We start from the raw sequence: 21024 nt of genomic DNA, 5'->3' as shown, positions 1-21024 counted from the left end.
GTCCAATCCAGTACACTTTCAAAAAGGAAAGAGGGTGCAAAATGATATGTAGTATATAATTTATGAGTATATATTACATAATTTTAAAATTATATCTTAAAAATTTTATTATATGGATAGACCTACAGAATAGTTGTATTTAAAATTTGGGGGAATGAAATTCTTTAAAAAAATCCATGTACATTAAAGCAAAATAAAAAACCTTTATATTGTCTTATTTGAACATTACAAATAAATAGGATGATTATTTTTGCTAAATATTCATATACTTAATCAGCTTTTCAGGCATATCTGGCTGTAATGCCCCATCACTGGCAGTTTTTTGAAGAATGCCTTTTTAAAAATAAGTACATTATTTTTAATTTTTCATAATCTCTACAATTGTTTTTAAAGTTATACTTTATGTTAATAAAATTGAAATTGACACCTTCAATTGATTCTTCTCTGTAAACCATAATATTTTTACTTGAAAAACATAATATCTCTATAAGAACTGAGTTATCTAGTGAAACCTGAGTGAATTCTGCTAAATGGAGCATGTTCTCAATTGTAATATTTTTGTATTAAACTGTATAAGTAATCAGCTAAAATATAATCCTTAATACTGCTTTTTTTTCCAGCAGCTTCCATTCAGAATACCATTCCTTGACAAATATTTCTAGAACACAAAATTCATCAAATAAATTATCTCCAGATATAATTCTTTTGATGTTTCCCTAAACTGTGATGCTAAAAAAATCATAGGCCCTCCTAATTTTCTTCCATTCCAGTGGACATTATAAAAGTTTCTCCCCACAGTGGATATATTCCAAAGAGGAATTACAGAATTTCACCATTAAATCTTGGACATGATTTGGGTACCCATTGATTTACTTCTTCTTTGCTATGGTTGAGATGTTTCAAGGTCTTCCTTTGTGCAAGCTTTATTTTTAAATAATTGTAATTCTCCAAAAGCTTCAAAAGGTGAAGACTTCTAATGCTCCTTGAATTCTCTGATTACAATTTCTGATATTGAACAAATGTACCCTGAACTTAGAGGATTCATTTATGAAAAAGTTTAATACCATTGATAGGACACATATTGAATTACTAAGTAGTTCCAGTTGATGGGCAGCAAAGAGAGAAGTCTAGCGGGGCCATGCTGAAGTGTTTTTGTTTTGTTTTGTTTTGTTTTGTTTTAATTCAACATCAGCTTCCTCATAAAAATTTTGGTATAGTTTACAATTTTACCAATTGAAATAGTCTACTGTTTCAATTGGTATAATCAACTTTTGTGGGTGAAATTATAACTTTACATTTACACTAAACAATTCCAATTCTATTTCCGCTTCATATCTTAATTTAAAAGTTAGCATCTTTTTTTTCTCGTAAAAAATTGTATGTACTTAGAAGCATTTACAATGTCAACAAAACAGCTGCAATTTTTTTTTTTTTGCAATTACAGAGTGGTATTCAGTTAACAGAACAACAATTGTTTTGTGTAAGCTGCATCAGAGACAACTGAAGATGAAAACACTACCATTCCCATATATAACTAATTTGTGCTGTGCACCAACAAGGACCGGCTTTAAATTTCCATGCCAATTTACAACCCCCATACTGTACCAGGCAAGGTTAGTGACTATTGAAGATACCACCAGGACAGGGCTATCTAAAGACACATTTGGTAGTGTGTTAACTATACAAAAAAAGACACTGTACAGTTTAAAAACAAATCTTACACAACCTTACATTTCAATTTTTGTCTTTTAAAGGAGTGAGTTGTGTACAGGGGGTTAAATGCTTTATAGACAAGAAAAAAAACTGTGCTAGAACCAGCTTATTCATCATCATCATCTTCATCTTCTTCATCTTCCTCCTCCTCATCCTCTTCATCTTCCTCTCCTCCTCCTCTTCTTTTTCTTGCTCTTTTCAGCCTTGACAACTCCCTTTTTTGCCACATCGGGCTTTCCTTTAGCTCGGTATGCAGCAATATCCTTTTCGTATTTTTCCTTCAGCTTAGCAGCTTTCTTCTCATAAGGCTGCGTGTCATCTGCAGCAGTGTCATTCCTCGTCTCTCCCAGCTTCTTTGCAACATCACCAGTGGATAGGCCGGATGCTGTCCTTTGACTTTTGGGCGATACTCAGAACAAAACAAGAAAAAGGCCGAAGGAGGCCTCTTGGGTACATTGGGATCCTTGAACTTCTTTTTTGTTTCCCCTTTACGAGGAATATAAGTTTTCATTTCTCTTTCATAACGGGCCTTGTCAGCCTTTGCCATGTCTTCAGATTTTTCTTTTTCTTTAGCAGACGTGGTCTTCCCCTCTCTGAGCCCTTAGAAAACTCAGAGAAGTTGACTGAAGCATCTGGGTGCTTCTTCATGTGCTCCTCCCAGCAGGGTTGCACAAAGAATGCGTATGATGACATTTTGCCTCTCAGCTTCTTAGGATCTCCTTTGCCCGTGTTTAGTTATTTGTTCTCAGCGAGCACAGAGTTGCCCAGGGCCTGTCCGACTCACACTTGCCCTGGCACTGTCTCTATGGATCTCGATGTACTGCAATGGCTGTGAGAGCCGGAGCCAGACGCAGCCTCCTCAGTCTTTCAAAAATTAGCATCTTTTTTAGCGAAATATTGTTTTTACCATGTGCACAGTGTCCCACCAAAATTAGTATCACTTGCAAAAACAAATGCTTTTGTATTTAATTTTGAACTTTTCAACTAAATGTACAGGATTGTCAGATGTTTTATCTTAAGCAGACTAAATTTCAAAAGCATTACTTCGATTTCGTGAATTAGATAAAAAAAAAAAATCAAACCATTCTTGGAATTATTTGATCTTTGTAGGTGAAGCCTTGATTACACTGATATAAAATTAGCAACATTAAACTGTTCATAAAAATTCTGTTTTCATTACCAGACACACATAGCTTTTACTTCACTTTTTGTACATGAACATCATAACTTGAAATAAAAAATTGACAAAGTCAATTTAGAAGAACAAGCACTGGATCTAAATGGTATGTAAGCACCTCTCCAGCTGCATGTGATAAATCATAAACTGCAAGTACAGGGTTCTTAAAATAGCTACTAATTTTTGATGTCTATTATAATGCTGCTTCAGCAGATTTATGTTTTGGGGCTTTCACCCGGTTAATGATATCACTTTGTTCCTCCTGGCTGTGGGGGGTGGCAAATGTTGGTATTTTGTGCAATTTCACATTCATCATTAATCTGAGAATAGGAAATTCAGCATTTAACATCTTACTAAATGTAAACTTCCATTTTTGAGCTCACTGTCATTGAAAGGGCTTATTGCAAAATAAAAAAAGCATCACCAAATAATATAATTAATAATTATATATATATATCATACAGTAAATGACCAAATCATTTGTTAAGAGTGTTATGATCAGTCTCTGGATGCTCTAAGGAAGCACTCTTGGCCTCTTTTCTCTGCAAATATTTAGAAACCCCTAACCCATAATTTCCCACCTTTCCCACAGACCCTACCAGCTAGCTGTGCCTTCACATTTCCATACGTCCTGTAGGCCTGAGCACGGACATGGCATAACTAGTTGGCAAATCCAAGGGCATAGGGCATCAGAGTGTTCTCTTACCACCACCAGAAGCTGGAGGGCTTAGCTGCCACCAGCAACTCTCTCTTGTTTGAGTGCATTTTCTTTTGTCAGCAAATGCCCCGCTGTCCTGAAAAGGAAGTGGTAGTTCCACTGCGTTTGGGAAGTGTTGGAGAAAATAGAGATGGGTCATTGCTGGTCATCCTTCCTTAGAGTGACATCTCTGTTCTCTGCTTGTTCTAGCTTAGGCTACTATAACAAAACACCACAGACTGGGTGACAACATATTTCTCACAGTTCTGGAGTCTGGAAGTCCAAGATCGAGGCGCTGGAAGATTTGGTGTCTGGTGAGAGCCCGCTTCCTGGTTTGCAAATGGCCGTTTATTGTTATGTCCTCACATGGCCTTTCCTCAATGTGTGCAGTGGGTGGTGGTGGGGTGCTCTGGTTTCTTCCTCTTAAAAAGGGACTAATGCCATTGTGAGGACCCAACCCTCATGACCTACACCAAGTTACCTCCCCAAAGCCCCACCTCCAAATACCACCACATCAGGAATTAGGGCTTGAACATACGACTTTTTTTGGCGGAGTGGGGGGCACAAACATTCAGTCCATACCACTGCTCATGTGCTTCACATAGTACTGGACAATAAATACCATGGAGGAAGTTGCAAATACAAAGTGGAGGGCTACTCAAACAACCCAGCGTTTAATGCGAATGTTAATGGTAATTCTCCATTGAAGTGCAAATACCAAGGCGAATGTTCAGCCAAACAGGATTGCAGGACAATAGGCTTAAATCCAGGCTGTCCAGGGCAAAAAGGGACCCTAGCCACTATTAGGGAGGACAGCACCTTCTCTTAAAAGAAGTTTTTACATAGGAACACTAGAGGGCGCTTTAGACTAATTAAGAATTCGGCTTTAATTTACACAAGGTAACATGATGTACCAAATTGATGTTATACATTTCAATAGTGAATAGTTTATAAACCTTTTAAAAAATCATAAAATAATTGGATTATTTAGGTAAATTCATATCAGGTGATTTTGATATTCTAAGAACATGAAAAAATTCAATACAATTGTTTGATATGCCCCCTACTTCCCATGCTAAAGGTTATGATGATCCTATTTTTGTTTTACTTCAGAATTTTTAAATAATCTTCAGGAGTGCCATAAGGTTAAAGATTGGGTTGCAATTTGCCCTCACTAACTGAGATTTTATTTTTTTCATGGAGGGTTGTAGGGGGCAAAGAGTGCTATACAATTGATTTAAACAACTATAGTGTTGTCCTTTTGAGATGAACCTAATGATATTGTTTTACATACACGTGGCACCCACTGTTCTTATCATAAGTGTTGATAAGTAAGGTGGATTATTAAGGCAAGTACTCCAGTGCTTAGGACAACAGTTTGAACTGTGGAAGAAAATGTTTGACCTGACATCTGGTCTAGAGCCCCTGGTTCTGTCCTTACCTCTGTGACTTTGGACAAATATTATCTTTCTAGGCCTGTTTCTCTAATGGGGTTGAACTAAACCACTGCTAAGTCTTTTTCTAAGTCTGAAATTGTCTAATCCTGACTTTTACACTTAACTTTGATTACTCTTAAATTTACATTTGCATGTAGGTGCTGTGTATGGAAATTACCTTTAATTTAAATCATGAAGTCATTGATACTGAAAACTGGATTCAGGAGAAAGTGGGGAGGTAGCTGGTTCTCTGTTTTGGGGTCCCATCAAGTTTTTAAAATGGCTCATTTTTACATTAGAAACAGATAGCTTTTGTTAACTGCTAGAAAATACTCATACAAGTACTGCTGCTCAACTTTCAACTTCCCTTGAGGCAAAAATTATGGCCAAATGTTTATATTTCATTGACTTTCCTGCTAGGATTCAGACTACACAAACAGTGAAAGGCTAAAAATCACTTGAGATTTTAAATCAAGTCTAATTAGTCTATTTCTGATATTATGAAAATGAATAAGATAAACATTTGCTAGATAGATATAAGCCCCATCTGCCCTCATATAACTGAGGCCAGACTGTTTAGTGGTGTTTGATTGAATATTGTTGCTACACAGTGTTTTAACTCCTGAAGAATGCTCTGACATTTTTAACTGAATTCTGCTTTTAAAACAAATATATTATTGAATGGTGTACTCTTTACATGGACAAATAAAATGTTAGCGACATTCATCTCTTGAAAGGAAAATAGCGCCTATCTTACATACACATAAAAAATGACTCTTAGCATATTTCTAAATTTTCAGTAATCTTTTGCATGTCTTTGTGTATTTGTCTGTGCATGTGTGTGCATGTGTTTGCATGTCTTGTGTCTGCAGGTGTATCTCTGTGTGCTCATGCTTCAAGAGTACAGTCACTGTAGTTAATAACTCCCAGATGATGACTTGCTGTAGATCTTGAAAGTTTCTCCATATTTCATAGTACCCTATCTGTGATGGTAAAATAAAAGTTAAGGAGATCCCAAAGGGAAAGTCATCTCATGATAATTTCTTCATGACTTGTAATGTCTGAACTGAGTCTTGGAAGCAGCAGGCAGAATAGGGGATGAAAGGACACAGAGGCTAAACCAAAGAGCAGGGTAAGGCAGGGGTCCTGATGGGTCTCACTCTAGGGAACGTGGGCAGGTGGGTGAACAACCAGTCAAGTGTGCAAGGAGACCACAAGTGGAAGCCTAAGTAAGGAGGTCAGTGTCAGGAAGACTCAACCCATCCATTCATCAGCCCTGTGCTGAGTGCCCAGTTTGTTCCAGGTGATACAATTGGTGAAATGAATATGGAAATTTCTTCCCTCGAGCATTTTAAGGACTAGCAGGTAAAATAGATGTAGAACTAAACCATCATAAAATCATAAACTAAGAGGAGTGCCATGGAAACCTCAGGAGTTTATGTGTGGGCAGGAGAAGACCTCACTGAGGACCCAATGCCTAATGCTTTTCAAGGGAAGGCAAGGGTTCCCAGGTGGACAGCCATCTTTCCTAGGTGTGGATGGAGGCAGCGTGAACCCCTATCCTTGTGCAGTGTGGCCATGGATGGGGAGGGTACATGTGGGGCATGGCAGAAGTGCCTATAAGAGATGGAGCTCTCGGTTCTTTTAATGCTCCGTAAAGTCTTTGATGAACAGGCTGGCTGGAGTTCAAGATGTTGCTTTCTAAACCTATTTTTACTGTTCCTCAGATGATCTTCATTTATTTAAGGAGCACAGTTATTTCCTCAGGCATTTAGCCAAAAAGGAATTTTACTCTTCGTTACAAGTATGTCAGAAATAACACTGGGGGAAGAGACAGATGAAATGGATATCAGTATTTCCATTATCATGTCTAAAGAGATCGTTTTCGAGATTATCAGTCAAAGCTCTCTTAGTTGCAAGTGACTGAAACTCCACTCAAACTAGTGTATGCAAAAACAGGAAATTGTGGTCTCATAATTGGGAAGTCAGAGGGGCTGGACACAGGAATAGCTGGACCAGAGTTTCAAATGTTGCCATAGAACTTCTTCCCTATGCCCCTCATCTGTATTCATCTCTGTTTACATTTTTGCATCCTACGGTTTTAAAAAAGGGTATCTTTCCTGAGAATTCTAATGAGGTGGAGAACTTTGGTTGGATTAGCATGTGCCAGATGGCTGGCTGGTGTTTTGGCGACTGTAGTACAAGTGGTGAAAAAACTGTAGAGAAAATTATGAAATAAAAAGTAAAGTCATCCTCTTGCAGCCCATTCCTTAACTTTTGAGGGACAGAAGTGTCGAACATTGGGAATGAAAAATGTCACACATCAGAAATGAGCAATGAAGACTGAGGATAATAAACTGATTCAGATAACAAGAACAACACTTTACTTTGAATGCTCAATATGTGCTAGGTATTTTTCCTAAACCTTTTATGTGTATCACACTTAATTTTCATGAAAATCCTATGAGATAGGCACAACTGTTATCTCTATCTTATGGATGAGGAAACTGAGGCACTGGGAGTTGAGGAGACTCCCCTGGGTCACACAGTACCGCACAGAAGTTTGTATTCACTCATGTGCTCTTAACCATCATGCTGTACAGCACATTTGCATGGCATAATAATTAGTAAATACGGTCTAATGAATGAATACCTTGTGTTACAAAGATACCAAGCACGTGGTAAAGAAAGGAAGAGAGAGGACTCCATATTTTTTTCCAGCAGCTAGCCCAATTATTTGATGACTTCACCCAGCTGCCAAGGCTCCAGTGGCGTCCACTCAGGCTGGGGAATGGATTTGTCTGGGTCACATCAAGGCTTACCTGAAAATAGTGAACATGGATTCAAGGCCACCCACTAATTAACCGGTGGGTATTGGGCTCAGGGATGGCATAGAGGATCATGGGGAGCAAGAATGGGGTCCCCTACCTGAGAGAATAGGTAAAATGCAAGGAAGAGACATTGCTTGAACTCCCTGCATAGCTCTGTTGTGTAACACCAAATCAGGAGACAGTCGATACTCTCTGTCTGTCTACTCTGGGAGCCAGATCTTTGTGTGGACAGTGGTGTCCATGCCTACAGGAACCAGAAAAGATGGAGAGACACTGAAGTGCCAGGACTAAACTGGTTTCAGTGAGGGGTGGGGAGGTGGGGGGTGGGGGGTATGTGTGAGGTTATCTCTCTTTGCTAAATTTTTTCTTTTTTGTTTCGTTGTAATTTTTAGAATTGTGGTTAAATGTACATAGCATAAAACTGACCATTTTTATGTGTACAGTTCAGTGGCATCAGTACATTCACAATGTTGTACAATCATCACCCTTATCTACAGGTATACCTTGTTTTATTGCACTTCACAGATGTTGCGGGTTTTTCCTGCAAACTGAAGGCAAGACTCTCCACCAGCAAAAAGATAGGCTTGCTTTATTGCGGTGGTGTGGAAACAACCCTGCAATATCTTTGAGGGATGACTATTTTCTAGAACTTTTTCATCATTCTAAATAGCAACTCTCCATTCCTCCTTGCCCCCTGCCCTCTGGTAACATCTATTCTACTTTCTGTCTCGGTGAATTTGCCTCTTCTAGGTACCTCATATAAGTGGAATCATACAGTATTTGTCCTTTTGTAATTGGCTTCTTTCTTTTAGCATAATGTGCTCAAGGTTCATCCATGTCGTAGCATGTGTTAGAATTTCATTTCTTTGTTAAAATTAGAAGACTGGAGAGGAGGAGGCATGAGATGGTCTGGGCTTTCCCTCCATGGGTGGCAGTGGGAGAAAGCAGAGCCAGGGATGCCGCATATAAGCCTGCCCTTCAAGAAGTTAAAATTGTCACTTGGCTGCTTCCTTGCCATTTTCCAAGGCTGGCAAGTGGTGTGATTGATGGGGCAACAGAAAAGCAAACTTCTCACCCCAACCTATCCCCAGATTCCTTCTCTATACTGCCTAAAATACAGGGACTAGGAGATTGACTTGATTTAATGGTGAGAAAGAGTGGGGAGTTGCGATGGGAAGACCTGTCAATTATTCACATTTTAATGTGAATTAATGCCCTCAGATCATTTTCCAGTACGCCCAGCTTACCTAAGCAAATTATGGAGTTGGAGTATGGAGTAGAGTAAGGTTGAAGTTTTGGAGCATATGTAAGGCAGTTTATTCAGACACCATCTAAGTCCCAAGCACCTGGGGAGAAGGAAGGCGAAAAGAGGAACCTGGAATCAAGAGGAGAAGGGCAGAGGAGCCAGCCTTGCTCTTGCCAGTGTTAACTGGGACCAGATGGGACACCTCCCTCGCCCACCCAGCAGCTGTCATTTAAAGCATCTAAGGGCTCTAACCCACTTGGAGTCTTGAAAAGGAACAGGGAGAGCCGGATTTTACAGCTTCCCTTCCTCCCTCCCTCTGCAGATTCTCTGGTGATGTTGCTGTGAAGGAGTTTCCAGGGTTGACTCTGGGTCACGCAGTGCATCACAGAAGTTCTTTGTGGAGACAGTTTATGTTCTATTCAGCTGTACTCTCACATTCATGTCCAGCTCCAGGGTGCCGACGCTTCTGCAAGGCTTTACATACTTTGACACTCTCATAGGGGGTCTGGCCTCCTTTCACCTCAGCGCTGTTCTTTCTTAGCTTAACATTGGATTAGTTGGTGAAAAGGTAGCCAGCAGACTGAAGTACGTGCAGAGTTGGGAGACAGGAAGGAGGTTTCTAGGTCTGTGTTGTTGACCTAATTTTGTACTATGTTTTCAGCATCGCTGACCTAATTCTGTCTTATGTTTTCATTGAATGAGTTGATTATTTTTATATCATTTCCTGGTAAGTGAATTACACCTTCACTACTTTCAATTTTTCCATGTCCCATTTTCTAATTCCTTACCACATTTTATATACACTTGAAAATTCCCTGCTTAATCTCTTTCTCATTCGTTGAAGCCAGTAGGAACAGTTTTGCCTGCTTATTATTTGAACAGCAGCATTGCTGCTGTTGTCATAAACACCCTGGTCTTAAACATAATTGGTATGAGGAATAAGTTAATATTTGTTGTGAAGTCTTTAAAGGAGTTGTGTTCTTCATGTTGCATTGAATATTTAATGTAACAATTGAATCTTTTTACTTTAATCTCCTTCCTGGAGTGATTAAATGTGCGTCACTAGATCTGGCTTTCTTTCACTAACTCTGAAATCTGGCTCCTTGTTAAACAAGTTACTTATTTGTTCCTTAAAGTTATATTCACTGTGTACTACAGTTGCTGGCATTGTTTTTTGTGTGTCGATTTCAATGAAAACATTTAAACAAATCGCTTAAAAAAATATGTTCTCATTGTATTTTGATGCTCATCTTGATGGTAGATTGAACACTGGAGAGACATTCTAAGTTAATGTTCAAACTTATGGGCAGTATAGCTTTCTTGTTTCTAAAACTTGCTCAAGTATGCCCAATTTCTGCTGGTATGACATAATAAAAGACTCTTATCTTGTGTAAGTTTGATATTTGTATCCCCTTTCTGGTATTCAGTAAATTTTGAGATTCTCCTCAGTTCTAAAAATTAAGTGGGAATAGTAATTTGGTTAAGCATGGCTTTTAAAAATAGTTAGTAACAAGATGTTATTGCTCAAAAATTTCTTTAATAATCAGGACATTTCAATAAAGATGATTCTTAAGGCAGCATCAATCCCTTCCTGTTACATATACTGTGAGTGTGATTGATTTACTGTCATGCACTGCATAATGGTGTTTCAGTCAATGACAGACTGCATGTACTATGGTGGTTCTATACGATTATAATGGAGCTGAAAAATTCCTATTGCCTAGTGACGTCATAGCTGTTGTACTTTGTCGTGCAACGCATTACTCACGTGTTTGTGGTGATGCTGGTGTAAACACACCTACTATGCTGTCAGTCATATAAAAGTGTAGCATATGTAGTTATGCATAGTACATAATACTTGATAATGATAATAAACGACTATGTTACTGGTTTATGTATTATTATACGATGCTTTTTATCATTATTTTAAAGTATACTTTTGATACTTATTAAAAAAATGTTTGCTGTAAAGCAGTATGCCGTGTTATGCCGGCAGCAGCCTCCTACATCTTGTGTTTACCGCGTCTCTTGATGGCGTCGTTTTTCTCCTGTGCTTCATTTATCCTCCTATTGTTTTGTACAATAACATGCTGTGCAGATTTGTAGCCTAGGAGCAATAGGCTAAACCATGTAATCTAGGTGTGTAGTAGGCTAGTTTTGTCTAAGTGCTTTCTGTGATGTTCACACAATGACAAAATCGCCTAATGATCCATTTCTCAGAATGTATCCCCATCGTTAAGTGGCACATGACTGTATTGATGTGGTGAAAGCTATATTAAACGTAAATAAATGCATTTAGTAACCCTTTAAGGAACAATTTTCCATCCCCCATAAAAGCATAGATTTATTTTATAAGAAGTGATAAAATTTATATTTCGTAGGAAATATAATTTTAAATTTATTTAATGTCAGGTGGATTTTGCACATTAAATATGCAATATAATATTTTTGTTTTCCTTTTCTGTTACTGAAGAGAAATTAGTGGAGAAAGCAGAAAAAAAGATTTTAGGTGCCTGTCCTTCCCTCTGACTGTATTCCTTTACTGTAGCTGTATTAACTAAGTAGGTTGCTATAATTATGTAATTTGTCTTTGCAGCAGCCTCAACTAATTCAGTTTAAAATTGGATTGAAAGAAAACAAAACTTTCTTGTGTGTCTAAATCCAAAATTTAGATTGTTCCGAACTTTTAAAAGAATGCTTAGCTAGTTTTTTTCCAACCACAATTTGATATAATTTCCTTAAATAGCAAGAAAATTGTGCCACATTCAAAGATCCTAGATTTAGTTGTTTAGGAGCTGTTTCTCATAATGGGGGAAATTCAGTGGACCACCATGTACTATTTCCTTTTGTACATATTGTTGACCCTCGAACAATGTTGTACAATCATCATCACTATCTATAGGTATGTCGTGTTTTATTGCACTTCACAGATGTTGTGGGATTTTTTTGCAAATTGAAGGCAAAACATGGGGGTTAGGGGCGCTGACCCCCCCATACGGTCAAAAATTCACATGTAACTTTTGACTCCCCCAAAACCTAACTACTAATAGCCTGCAGTTGACCAGAAGCCATACAAAAAGTCAATTAACACATACTTTGTATGTTATATGTATTATATACTGTATTATTACAATAAAGTAAGCTAGAGAAAAGAAAATGTTAAGAAAATCTTAAGGAAGAGAAAATATTTATTGAAAAAAATCCCTGTACAAGTGGACCCACTCAGTTCTAACCCGTGTTGTTTAAGAATCAGATGTAGTGGGAGAGAACTAGGATTGGGAAACCAGGGGTGAGTCTTGATCAACTCAGAGGAGGAGTTGGCAAGGGTGGGATTCTTCATTTTTAACCTTTGCAGTTCAGTGGGTCTTTATTTTTATGTGGACTCTTTTCCCTCCCTATTTCCTTCCATTTTTTTTCTTTATACAAGCATTAAAAATATTTTGATAATATTTGGATGCCTCTGAGCTTTGGAAAGCTTTTTTTTGGGGGGGTTCAGTCCACTGGTTCCGTTTAGTTCTGCTGTGTTTTCATGCTGTATTCATCAGAAAAACCTTAAATGGAATGAAGCATATAGAAGTATTCAATTATCTTAAGTTCCTTCTTGAGTCATTTCAGCTGTAGAGTTTCTCTTCCTTTTGCTACTCAGAAAATGGGGTCTTCCCAAGCTAAAAAATCTCTAGTGTAGGTCAACATCCTGCAAACCAAACATTCTTCCACTTCCCCATGTAAGCCCAACATTTATTATTTGGTCAGTGCTAACAGGAGGGGCTCTGGCTTAAGCAATTGTGAAAGGGAAACTTTTAGCTCTAGTTCCGTAACATAGCTGAAGGAGAGCATAACCATGTCAGCTTGGGGATTTTTACTAAGAGAGAAACTAGGGATTTGTTTAGACATGTATATGATTTATAAAAGAGGAAATTTGCAGTGGGGATTAAGACTAGAACCATTGGCATTAGATAAACGTGGTTCAAAATCTGGCTCAGCCATTAACTAGCTAGGGGAACTTGATCTAACTAAGGAGTTCATCTGTAAAGATAATAATATAGAATGTTTAGGGGATATTGTGGGACTGACATACCTATTTGTGATATCTAGCACAAGGTAAGTCCTCAGTAAATGGGTCATTTCATTGATTCATAAATGTATTTATTCATAAATATTTTGTCATGTGGATACCAAGAGAAATAGACATCACAAATTACTTTGTGGCTGTTAGGTTGAAATAAGAATGATGGGTAGTGTCTTCACTATTAAAGGTACTCATGGATAAGGTAAATTGACATGACATTCATGAGTACTGATTTAACTGGAGGCAATTTTCCTGCTTCTTGCCTGGTGAACTCCTGTTTGTCCTTTAAACCCAGCTCTTTATCACCTTCCCTAATCCTCCAGATGACTCTTTCTTCTGTGTTTCCTTTGTACCAGGGCCATTATTCTGTTGTTACCTTTATTTTAGAGTTCCTGTAGTCTCCCCTTTGGGCTGTGAGTATTTTGAAACAGGGATTGTTTAATTCATACTTGCTTACCCTACCTCCCCGTTTAATACCAGCACCTGTCATAGAGGTAACTATTACTTGGATTGAAATAGATTGAGTTTAATTAAATCAAATACTTGTATAGAAAACAGGGTCATGCAAAATATTTGGAGCTCAAAAGACTTCTGGCTAAGTCCACGAGGTGTCTTATCTTACAGCCTTGTGTTTGATTACAGGACCCCAGTCTTGGCTTAGCACAAGGTTGCACATCACATTTGATGCCACTCAGGACTGCAATTGTGATTGCAGAGAAACAGTGTGGTGTGATTCAGCTGCCAGCAGATGTCAGGTTTCTTGGGCTTTACAAGTGGATTGGCTGTTCTTTGGGATATGAATAGCCATGTGGTTCAGTCTACTGGAATTAAGAAAAGATTGCCAAAATGACAGTAGTGAATAAGGGCTCAGCTACAGGTTCAGGAATAGTGCTCATATGTCTTGGATTTCCAGGTGAGACTGAATAGATTTAATACTTGTTTTTTAACCTGTCAATAGGGTTTTCTCTTTATTTGTAGCCTCTGTTGAAGCACAGGTTTACTTTTGTGTCCCTCAGTATCCCTTTTAAGAAAATGGGAGTAAGTTATTCCATGTATGGTGGCAGTCAAAAATAACACTGACAGTCACATATTTAAATATGAAACATATCTATGTTTGAGCCATTTTTATTTATGTATAAAAATTTTATGTAATTGCCACATCTGTTACATAGATTGCAGTTTAAGTGTAGATGCCATTCTGGTACTTTGGTATTCTTGAGAGGGCAGTATAGTTTTTGTTCTTCTACCTCGCATAATTATTTACTCTCCATTTAGTGAGTCTATTTCTCTTATTTTATTCAAGAATAGACTTAAAACTCTTTTTTTCCTTGGCCACAGCTCACCAAAGAGGGACAGTAGGAGTGGCCTGCTGTGGGTGAATGCAATGAATGGTGCGTTGTGTGTTATAAAACAAAAATAACACCAACAAAATTTGGTCTGCCTTTTATTTATTTATTTATTTAAATATTTTTTTTTATTTTTCAATTGCAGTTAAGATTCAATATTATATTGATTTCAGGTATACAACTCAGTGATTAGACATCTATATAACTAATGAAGTGATCACTCCGATAAACTTAGTACCCGTCTGACACTGTACATAGCCACCACAATATTATTGACTACATTCTTTATGCTGTACTTGACATCCGCATGACTATTTTGTAATTACCAATTTGTACTTCTTAATCCCTTCCCCTTTCTCACCCATCCCCCCAACTCCCTCTCATCTGGCAACCATCAAAATGCTCCCTGTTTGTTTCAAACTGAGAACAAAATGCTCTCAGTTTGTTTCTGTTTTCATTTGTTCACTTATTTTGTTCTTTCGATTCCGTATATAAGTGAAATCATATGGCATTTGTCTTTCTCTGTCTGACTTACTCCTCTAAGCACAATGCCCTCTAGGTCCATCCATGTTGTTGCTGATGGTAAGATTTCATTCTTTTTTACAGCTGAGTAATATTCCATTATATGTATGTATCATTGTATATATATAAATTTTAAAAAAAGAACATTTCTTCTCTCACACAGTTTCTGAGGATTTGTATCTGGGAGCAGCTTAAGTCCATGGTTCTGGGTCAGACTCTTTCATGAGGTTGCACTGAAGATATTGGCTACAGTGTCAGTCATCTGAAGGCTTGCCTGGGAAGATTTATCTACTTCCCAGCTCAATCTTCAATCACTGGCTGTTGTTCGGAGGCCTCAGTTCTTAGCTATTTGGACCTCTCCATGGGTCTGTCCATCATGGAATCTGGATTCCTCCAATGTGAGTGATCCACACACATTCATTTTGAGAGTAAGTTCCTAAAGGTTCAGAATTGTTTGAGCTCACTTTCAGTGGTATAGTTCGAGTCTCTGACCCTTGTTGAACCATATATTTCTGTGTTTAAGCTGTAGATTTTAAATAAACAATGACAGTACAGTGGTTGTACAGATAAAGAAATCTACTTCAATTCTGTCACTCTTTGTGACCATTTGGAGTTTCTGTGTTTAAAAATTGATTATTGTAGCCCTGTAGTACAAGCTAACGTCAGGAAGTGTGATACCTCCATTATTGTTCTTTTTTCTTAGGATTGCTTTGCCTATTCAGGGTCTTTTGTGGTTCCAAACAAATCTGATGATTTTTTGTTCTATTTCTTTAAAAAAATGCCATTGGGATTTTGATGGGGATTGGCAGAAAAACAGACACATAGAACAATGGAATAGAATTGAGAACCCAGAAATAAAACCACATAAATATGGACAGATAATTTTTGAAAAAGAAGCTAAAAACATACAATGGAGGAAAGACAACATCTTCAATTAATGGTGCTGGGAGAATTGGATAGCCACGTGCAAAAGAATGAAACTGGACTGCTATTTGTCACCATGTACCAAAGTTAATTCAAAATGGATCAAAGACTTAAGCATAAGACCTGACACAATAAACTGCATAGAAGAAAACATAGGTACTAAACTGATGGACCTTGGGTTCAAAGACCATTTTATGAATTTGACTCCAAAGGCAATGGAAGTAAAAGCTAAAATAAACAAATGGGACTATATGAAACTTAAAAGCTTCTGCACAGCAAAAGAAACCATCGACAAAATAAAGAGGCAACCAACTGAATGGGAGAAGATTTTTGCAAACAGTGCCTCCGATAAGGGGCTAATATACAAAATATACAAGGAACTCATGCAACTCAACAACAAAAAAACATACAACCCAATTGAAAAATGGGCAGATGACCTGGAGAGACATTTCTCCAAAGAGGACTTACAAATGGCAAATAGACATATGAAAAAATGCTCAACATCACTAGTCATCAGAGAAATGCAAATAAAAACCACAATGAGATATCACCTCACCCCAGTCAGAATGTATAAATAGTAACAAGTGTTGGAGAGGCTGTGGAGAAAAAGGAACCCTCATACACTGTTGGTGGGAATGCAGACTGGTGCAGCCATTATGGAAGGCAGTGTGGAGGTTCCTCAAAAAATTATGAATAGAATTACCATATGACCCAGCAATCCCTCTCCTGGGTATCTACCCAAAAAATCTGAAAACATTTATACATAAAGACACGTGTGCTCCAATGTTCATTGCAGCTTTGTTTACGGTGGCCAAGACATGGAAACAACCAAAATGTCCTTCGATAGATGAATGGATAAAGAAGTTGTGGTATATATACACCATGGAATACTATTCGGTGGTAAGAAAAGATGATATAGGAACATTTGTGACAACATGGATGGATCTTGAGAGAGTAATGCTGAGCGAAACAAGTCAGACAGAAAAAGCAGAGAACCATGTGATTTCACTGATATGTGGTATATAAACCAAAAACAACAAAAGAACAAGACAAACAAATGAGAAACAGAAACTCATAGACACAGACAATAGTTTAGTGGTTACCAGAGGGTAAGGAGTGTGGGGGGTGGGAGATGAGGGTAAGGGGGATCAAATATATGGTGATGGAAGGAGAACTGACTCTAGATGGTGAACACACAATGGGATTTATAGATGATGTAATACAGAATTGTACACCTGAAATCTATATAATTTTGCTAACAATTGTCACCCCAATAAATTAAAAGAAAACTGAAATGGTGCAAATTGCAAGGGGTACAATTTTTATTTGTAAGTGTAAATTTTAATTTACACATTACATTTTATTGAATTTGAATAATATCCTTAAAATTAAACTTTTCTTTTTCTTTTTAAATTCTTGTTTTAACACTAAAGAAGGAACAAGAAAATACAATATTACATTAGTATGATTTAGTGTTACTCTGAACAAGAACTTTTTCAGACATTTCCTTGTTATTGAAATTAACTATTCAGTTACTATATTACATATAGATAAATTAATGTTCATTATTAATAAAATTAGTCCAATGTACAAATATAAGTTTTCCCTCTTCAAAAAATACATTAAAGTAATTAAAGTGTATTGATCCATTACTTTTCTACCTTTTTTGAATGATAATCTTTCTTTTCTTTTTTATTCTTTATTATTTTTTGTTGGCATGATATCGTATATTAAGTACAATAAAAATGTCTCTGCCTATGCTTCTTTTCTGGCCATTGTTTTTTGTTTCTTTCTGCAAATATAACTGAAAATAGTTTTGTCATGTAGGGAAGAGTGGTAGATGATTTACTCCAGACCAAATTTGCTAGGTATAGCATTGCTTCCGGAATAATTTCCCATGTAAACTTTACCATCTGTAGTAACTTTCCTTGTATTCCATACTTAGTTAAATAAGTATATACTGCTTTTATGTAACAACATGTTCCTGAAAAACCTGTATTATTAAGAATCTTTGGAAAACATATTTAACATATATTCTTTGGAACATACAAGTTATCTATTTTCTTTTCAGCATGCTTATATCCATTTGTCTTTTTTTCCCTTTTTCTCTTAAAAGAAAAGCCGGAAGCACCCATAAAGGGATATTCTGTGTTCTGAACAAAGAACGTTAGATGCTTCTCCCACCCATCCTACTCCTTGCTCTGATTAAGAGAGGCATAGCTCATTTCAGCCCTGAAACAACTTTGCCCCAGCCTCATGGCTCCTCCCTAGTCTTACTTCCCATAACTCTGCTTCCCGTAACTCTGAAATCATAGGACAACTTCCTACCCAGCTAGAACCAAAACAACAAAAAGTTCCCTGCCAAAGACAGTCCATGAACGATTCAGGTTAAAGATGAAGACATTCTGGTTTCCTGATATAGCTTGGGAAAATGGTAGATGGAAATCATATTTAGGAATAGGCACATAATATGTACTTGAATATATTGGTTAAATGAATGAGCTCCTCAAGACTTAACTATTGATTAAAATGAACTGGCATTTTTTTTGTCTTAGTTTCAGGTGCACAAAGCAACATAATAGCCATTTAAACCCCTCATAAAGAGATAACCCACCCCCCAAGCTACTACCCACCCCTCTGACATCTTATATAGCTGTTACAATACTATCAACTATCTTCCTTATGTTGTACTCCACATCCCGTGACTATATATACCTATATATTTAGTTATAGTTGACATTCAATATTAGTCTACTTCAGCTCTTCAGGTGTATAATGCATTGGTCAGGCATCTACACAGTCTGTGACGTGATCCCCCTGATAAGTCCAGTGCCCGTCTTGCACCTTACATGACCTTTACAACATTTTTTATTATATTCCCCATACTATATTAACTATCAATTTATATTTCTTAATGCTTTCAGCTTTTTCATCCTGACCCCAACCCTATTCTCATCTATCACCCTGATAGATCTAGTACCTATTTGGCACCATACCTAGTTATTACAATACTATTGACTATATTCCTTATGCTATAACCTACATCCCCACGACTACTGTATAATGCCCAATTTGTTCTTCTTAATCCCTTCCCTATTCACCTGTCCTTAACCACCCTCCCATCTTAAAGAAGTCCCTCTAAGAGACCTTGTAATAACTGGTTTGGTGGTGATGAACTCCTTCAGCTTTTTCTTGTCTGGGAAGCTCCTTATCTGTCCTTCAATTCTAAATGACAGCCTTGCTGGGTAGGGCAATCTTAGTTGTATGTCATTGCTTTTCATCATTTGGAATATTTCCTGCCACTGCCTTCTTGCCTGCAAAGTTTCTTTTGAGAAATCCTCTGACAGTCTTACGGGCGCTCCCTTGTATCATGTTTCCCCGAAAATAAGACCTAGCCAGACCATCAGCTCCAATGTGTCTTTTGGAGCAAAAATTAATATAAGACCTGGTCTTATTTTAATATAATATAAGACCGGGTATAATATATAACATAATATAATATAATATCCTACTGGATATAATTAATATAATATAATTAATATAATATAATATAATATAATATAATATAATATAATATAATATAATATAATATAATACTGGGTCTTGTATTAATTTTTGCTCCAAAAGATGCATTAGAGCTGATGGTCCGACTAGGTCTTATTTTCGGGGAAACATGGTAGGTAACTAACTGCTTTTCTCACTGCTTTTAATATTCTCTCTTTGTATTTAACCTTTGGCATTTTAATTATGATGTGTCTTGGTGTGAGCCTCTTTGGGTTTATCTTGTTTGGGACTCTCTGTGCTTCCTGGGCTTATATGTCCATTTCCTTCACCACGTTAGGGAAGTTTTCTGTCATTATTTCTTCAAATAGGTTTTCAATTCCTTGCTCTCTCTCTTCTTCTGGTACCCCTACAATGGGAATGTTGGTACGCTTGATACTGTTCTGGAGGCCCCTTAAACTCTCCTCAATTTTTTGGATTCTTTTCACTTTTTGCTGTTCTGGTTGGGTGTTTTCTGCTACCTTATCTTCTACATCACTGGTTGGATTCTCTGCTTCATCTAATCTGCTGATGATTCCCTGTAATATATTCTTCATTTCCATTATTGTATCCTTTATTTCTGACTGGTTCTTTTTCATGGTTTCCATCTCCATTTTTATGAGATCACTGAGCATTCTTATAACCAGTGTTTGGAACTCTGTGTCTGATGGATTGCTTATCTCCATTTCACTAGTTCTTTTTCTGGAACTTTGTTCTGTTCCTTCATTTGGGACATATTTTTTTGTCTCCTCATTTTGGCTGTCTCCCTGTGTTTGTTTCTATGTAGCAGGTAGGGATGCTATGTTTTCCGGTCTTAGTAGCGTGGCCTTATGTAGTAGGTGTGCTGTGGGGTTCAGTGGCGCAGTCTTTCTGGTCACCTGAGCCACGCGCTCCAGGTGTGACCCTTGTGTGGGTTGTGTGTGCCCTCCTCTTGTAGTTAAGCTTTGGTTGATAATTGCACATCAATGTGAGGGACTGACCCTTGGGCTCACTGGTTGTGAGGACTGGCCTTGACTACAGTGGGAGAGTTGTGCAGGGGCTGATTCTATGGAGCCGGATCTGCCTCATCAGGACTCCGGTGCCTGCTCAATCCACCTATTGAGTGTGTCATACTTGGAGATGGCTAGATGATGCTCTAGTTCATTTTAAAGCTGGCCACTGGGGGGTGCCAGCCCCAGGACCACCTTGGAGGGGAACCGATGTAGGTCTACTTCAGCTACAGCCCAAGCCCCATCTGGGGCCACCTAGCAGGAGCCAGAAAGAAATCCGCAGATGTCTGCCACCTGTGCTGTTTTTGTAAGCACCTTGAGAGGCCAAGCCGTGAACCAAGGCCAGCTGCCACTCGTGCCGGCTTAGGTCTGCTTAGCCAGAGGTACAGGACGCACTCAAGCTAGATGCTGCTTATCTGGGTTCCATGAACCTTTAGAGACCCTAGCAAAGTGCAGCTTGAGCAAAGGCAAGCGGTCTGCATGAAAAAGCCACTGGAAGAGGCCTGGGTATGCCTAAAAGTTGGGCAGGGCAAA

At 37.9% G+C, this 21024-nt stretch overlaps 1 protein-coding gene and 1 pseudogene across 3 annotated transcripts in view; one reads left to right on the top strand and one right to left on the bottom strand.

Annotated features, from left to right (window-relative positions):
- The window catches only part of RNF144B (ring finger protein 144B), a 168719-nt gene that overhangs the window by 37675 nt on the left and 110020 nt on the right, over window positions 1–21024 (top strand). Inside the window, exon 2 of one of the 3 annotated variants that reach the window (XM_074335175.2) lies at window positions 3798–3901. The exons of the other annotated variants lie outside the window; for them this stretch is intronic. The gene's annotated coding sequence lies outside the window, so the exon portion shown is untranslated. The remainder of the gene's footprint in view (window positions 1–3797; window positions 3902–21024) is intronic. 3 annotated transcript variants of the gene reach the window in all.
- On the bottom strand, window positions 948–2448 carry LOC109448685 (high mobility group protein B1 pseudogene; annotated as a pseudogene).

The sequence above is a fragment of the Rhinolophus sinicus genome, chromosome 14 (assembly GCF_057876585.1).
Source record: "Rhinolophus sinicus isolate RSI-liver-muscle chromosome 14, RSI-T2T, whole genome shotgun sequence".
NCBI classification, from domain to species: Eukaryota; Metazoa; Chordata; class Mammalia; order Chiroptera; family Rhinolophidae; genus Rhinolophus; species Rhinolophus sinicus.
The sequence above is the reverse complement of the archived record's forward strand: the minus strand, read 5'-3'. Positions and strand labels throughout refer to the sequence as shown.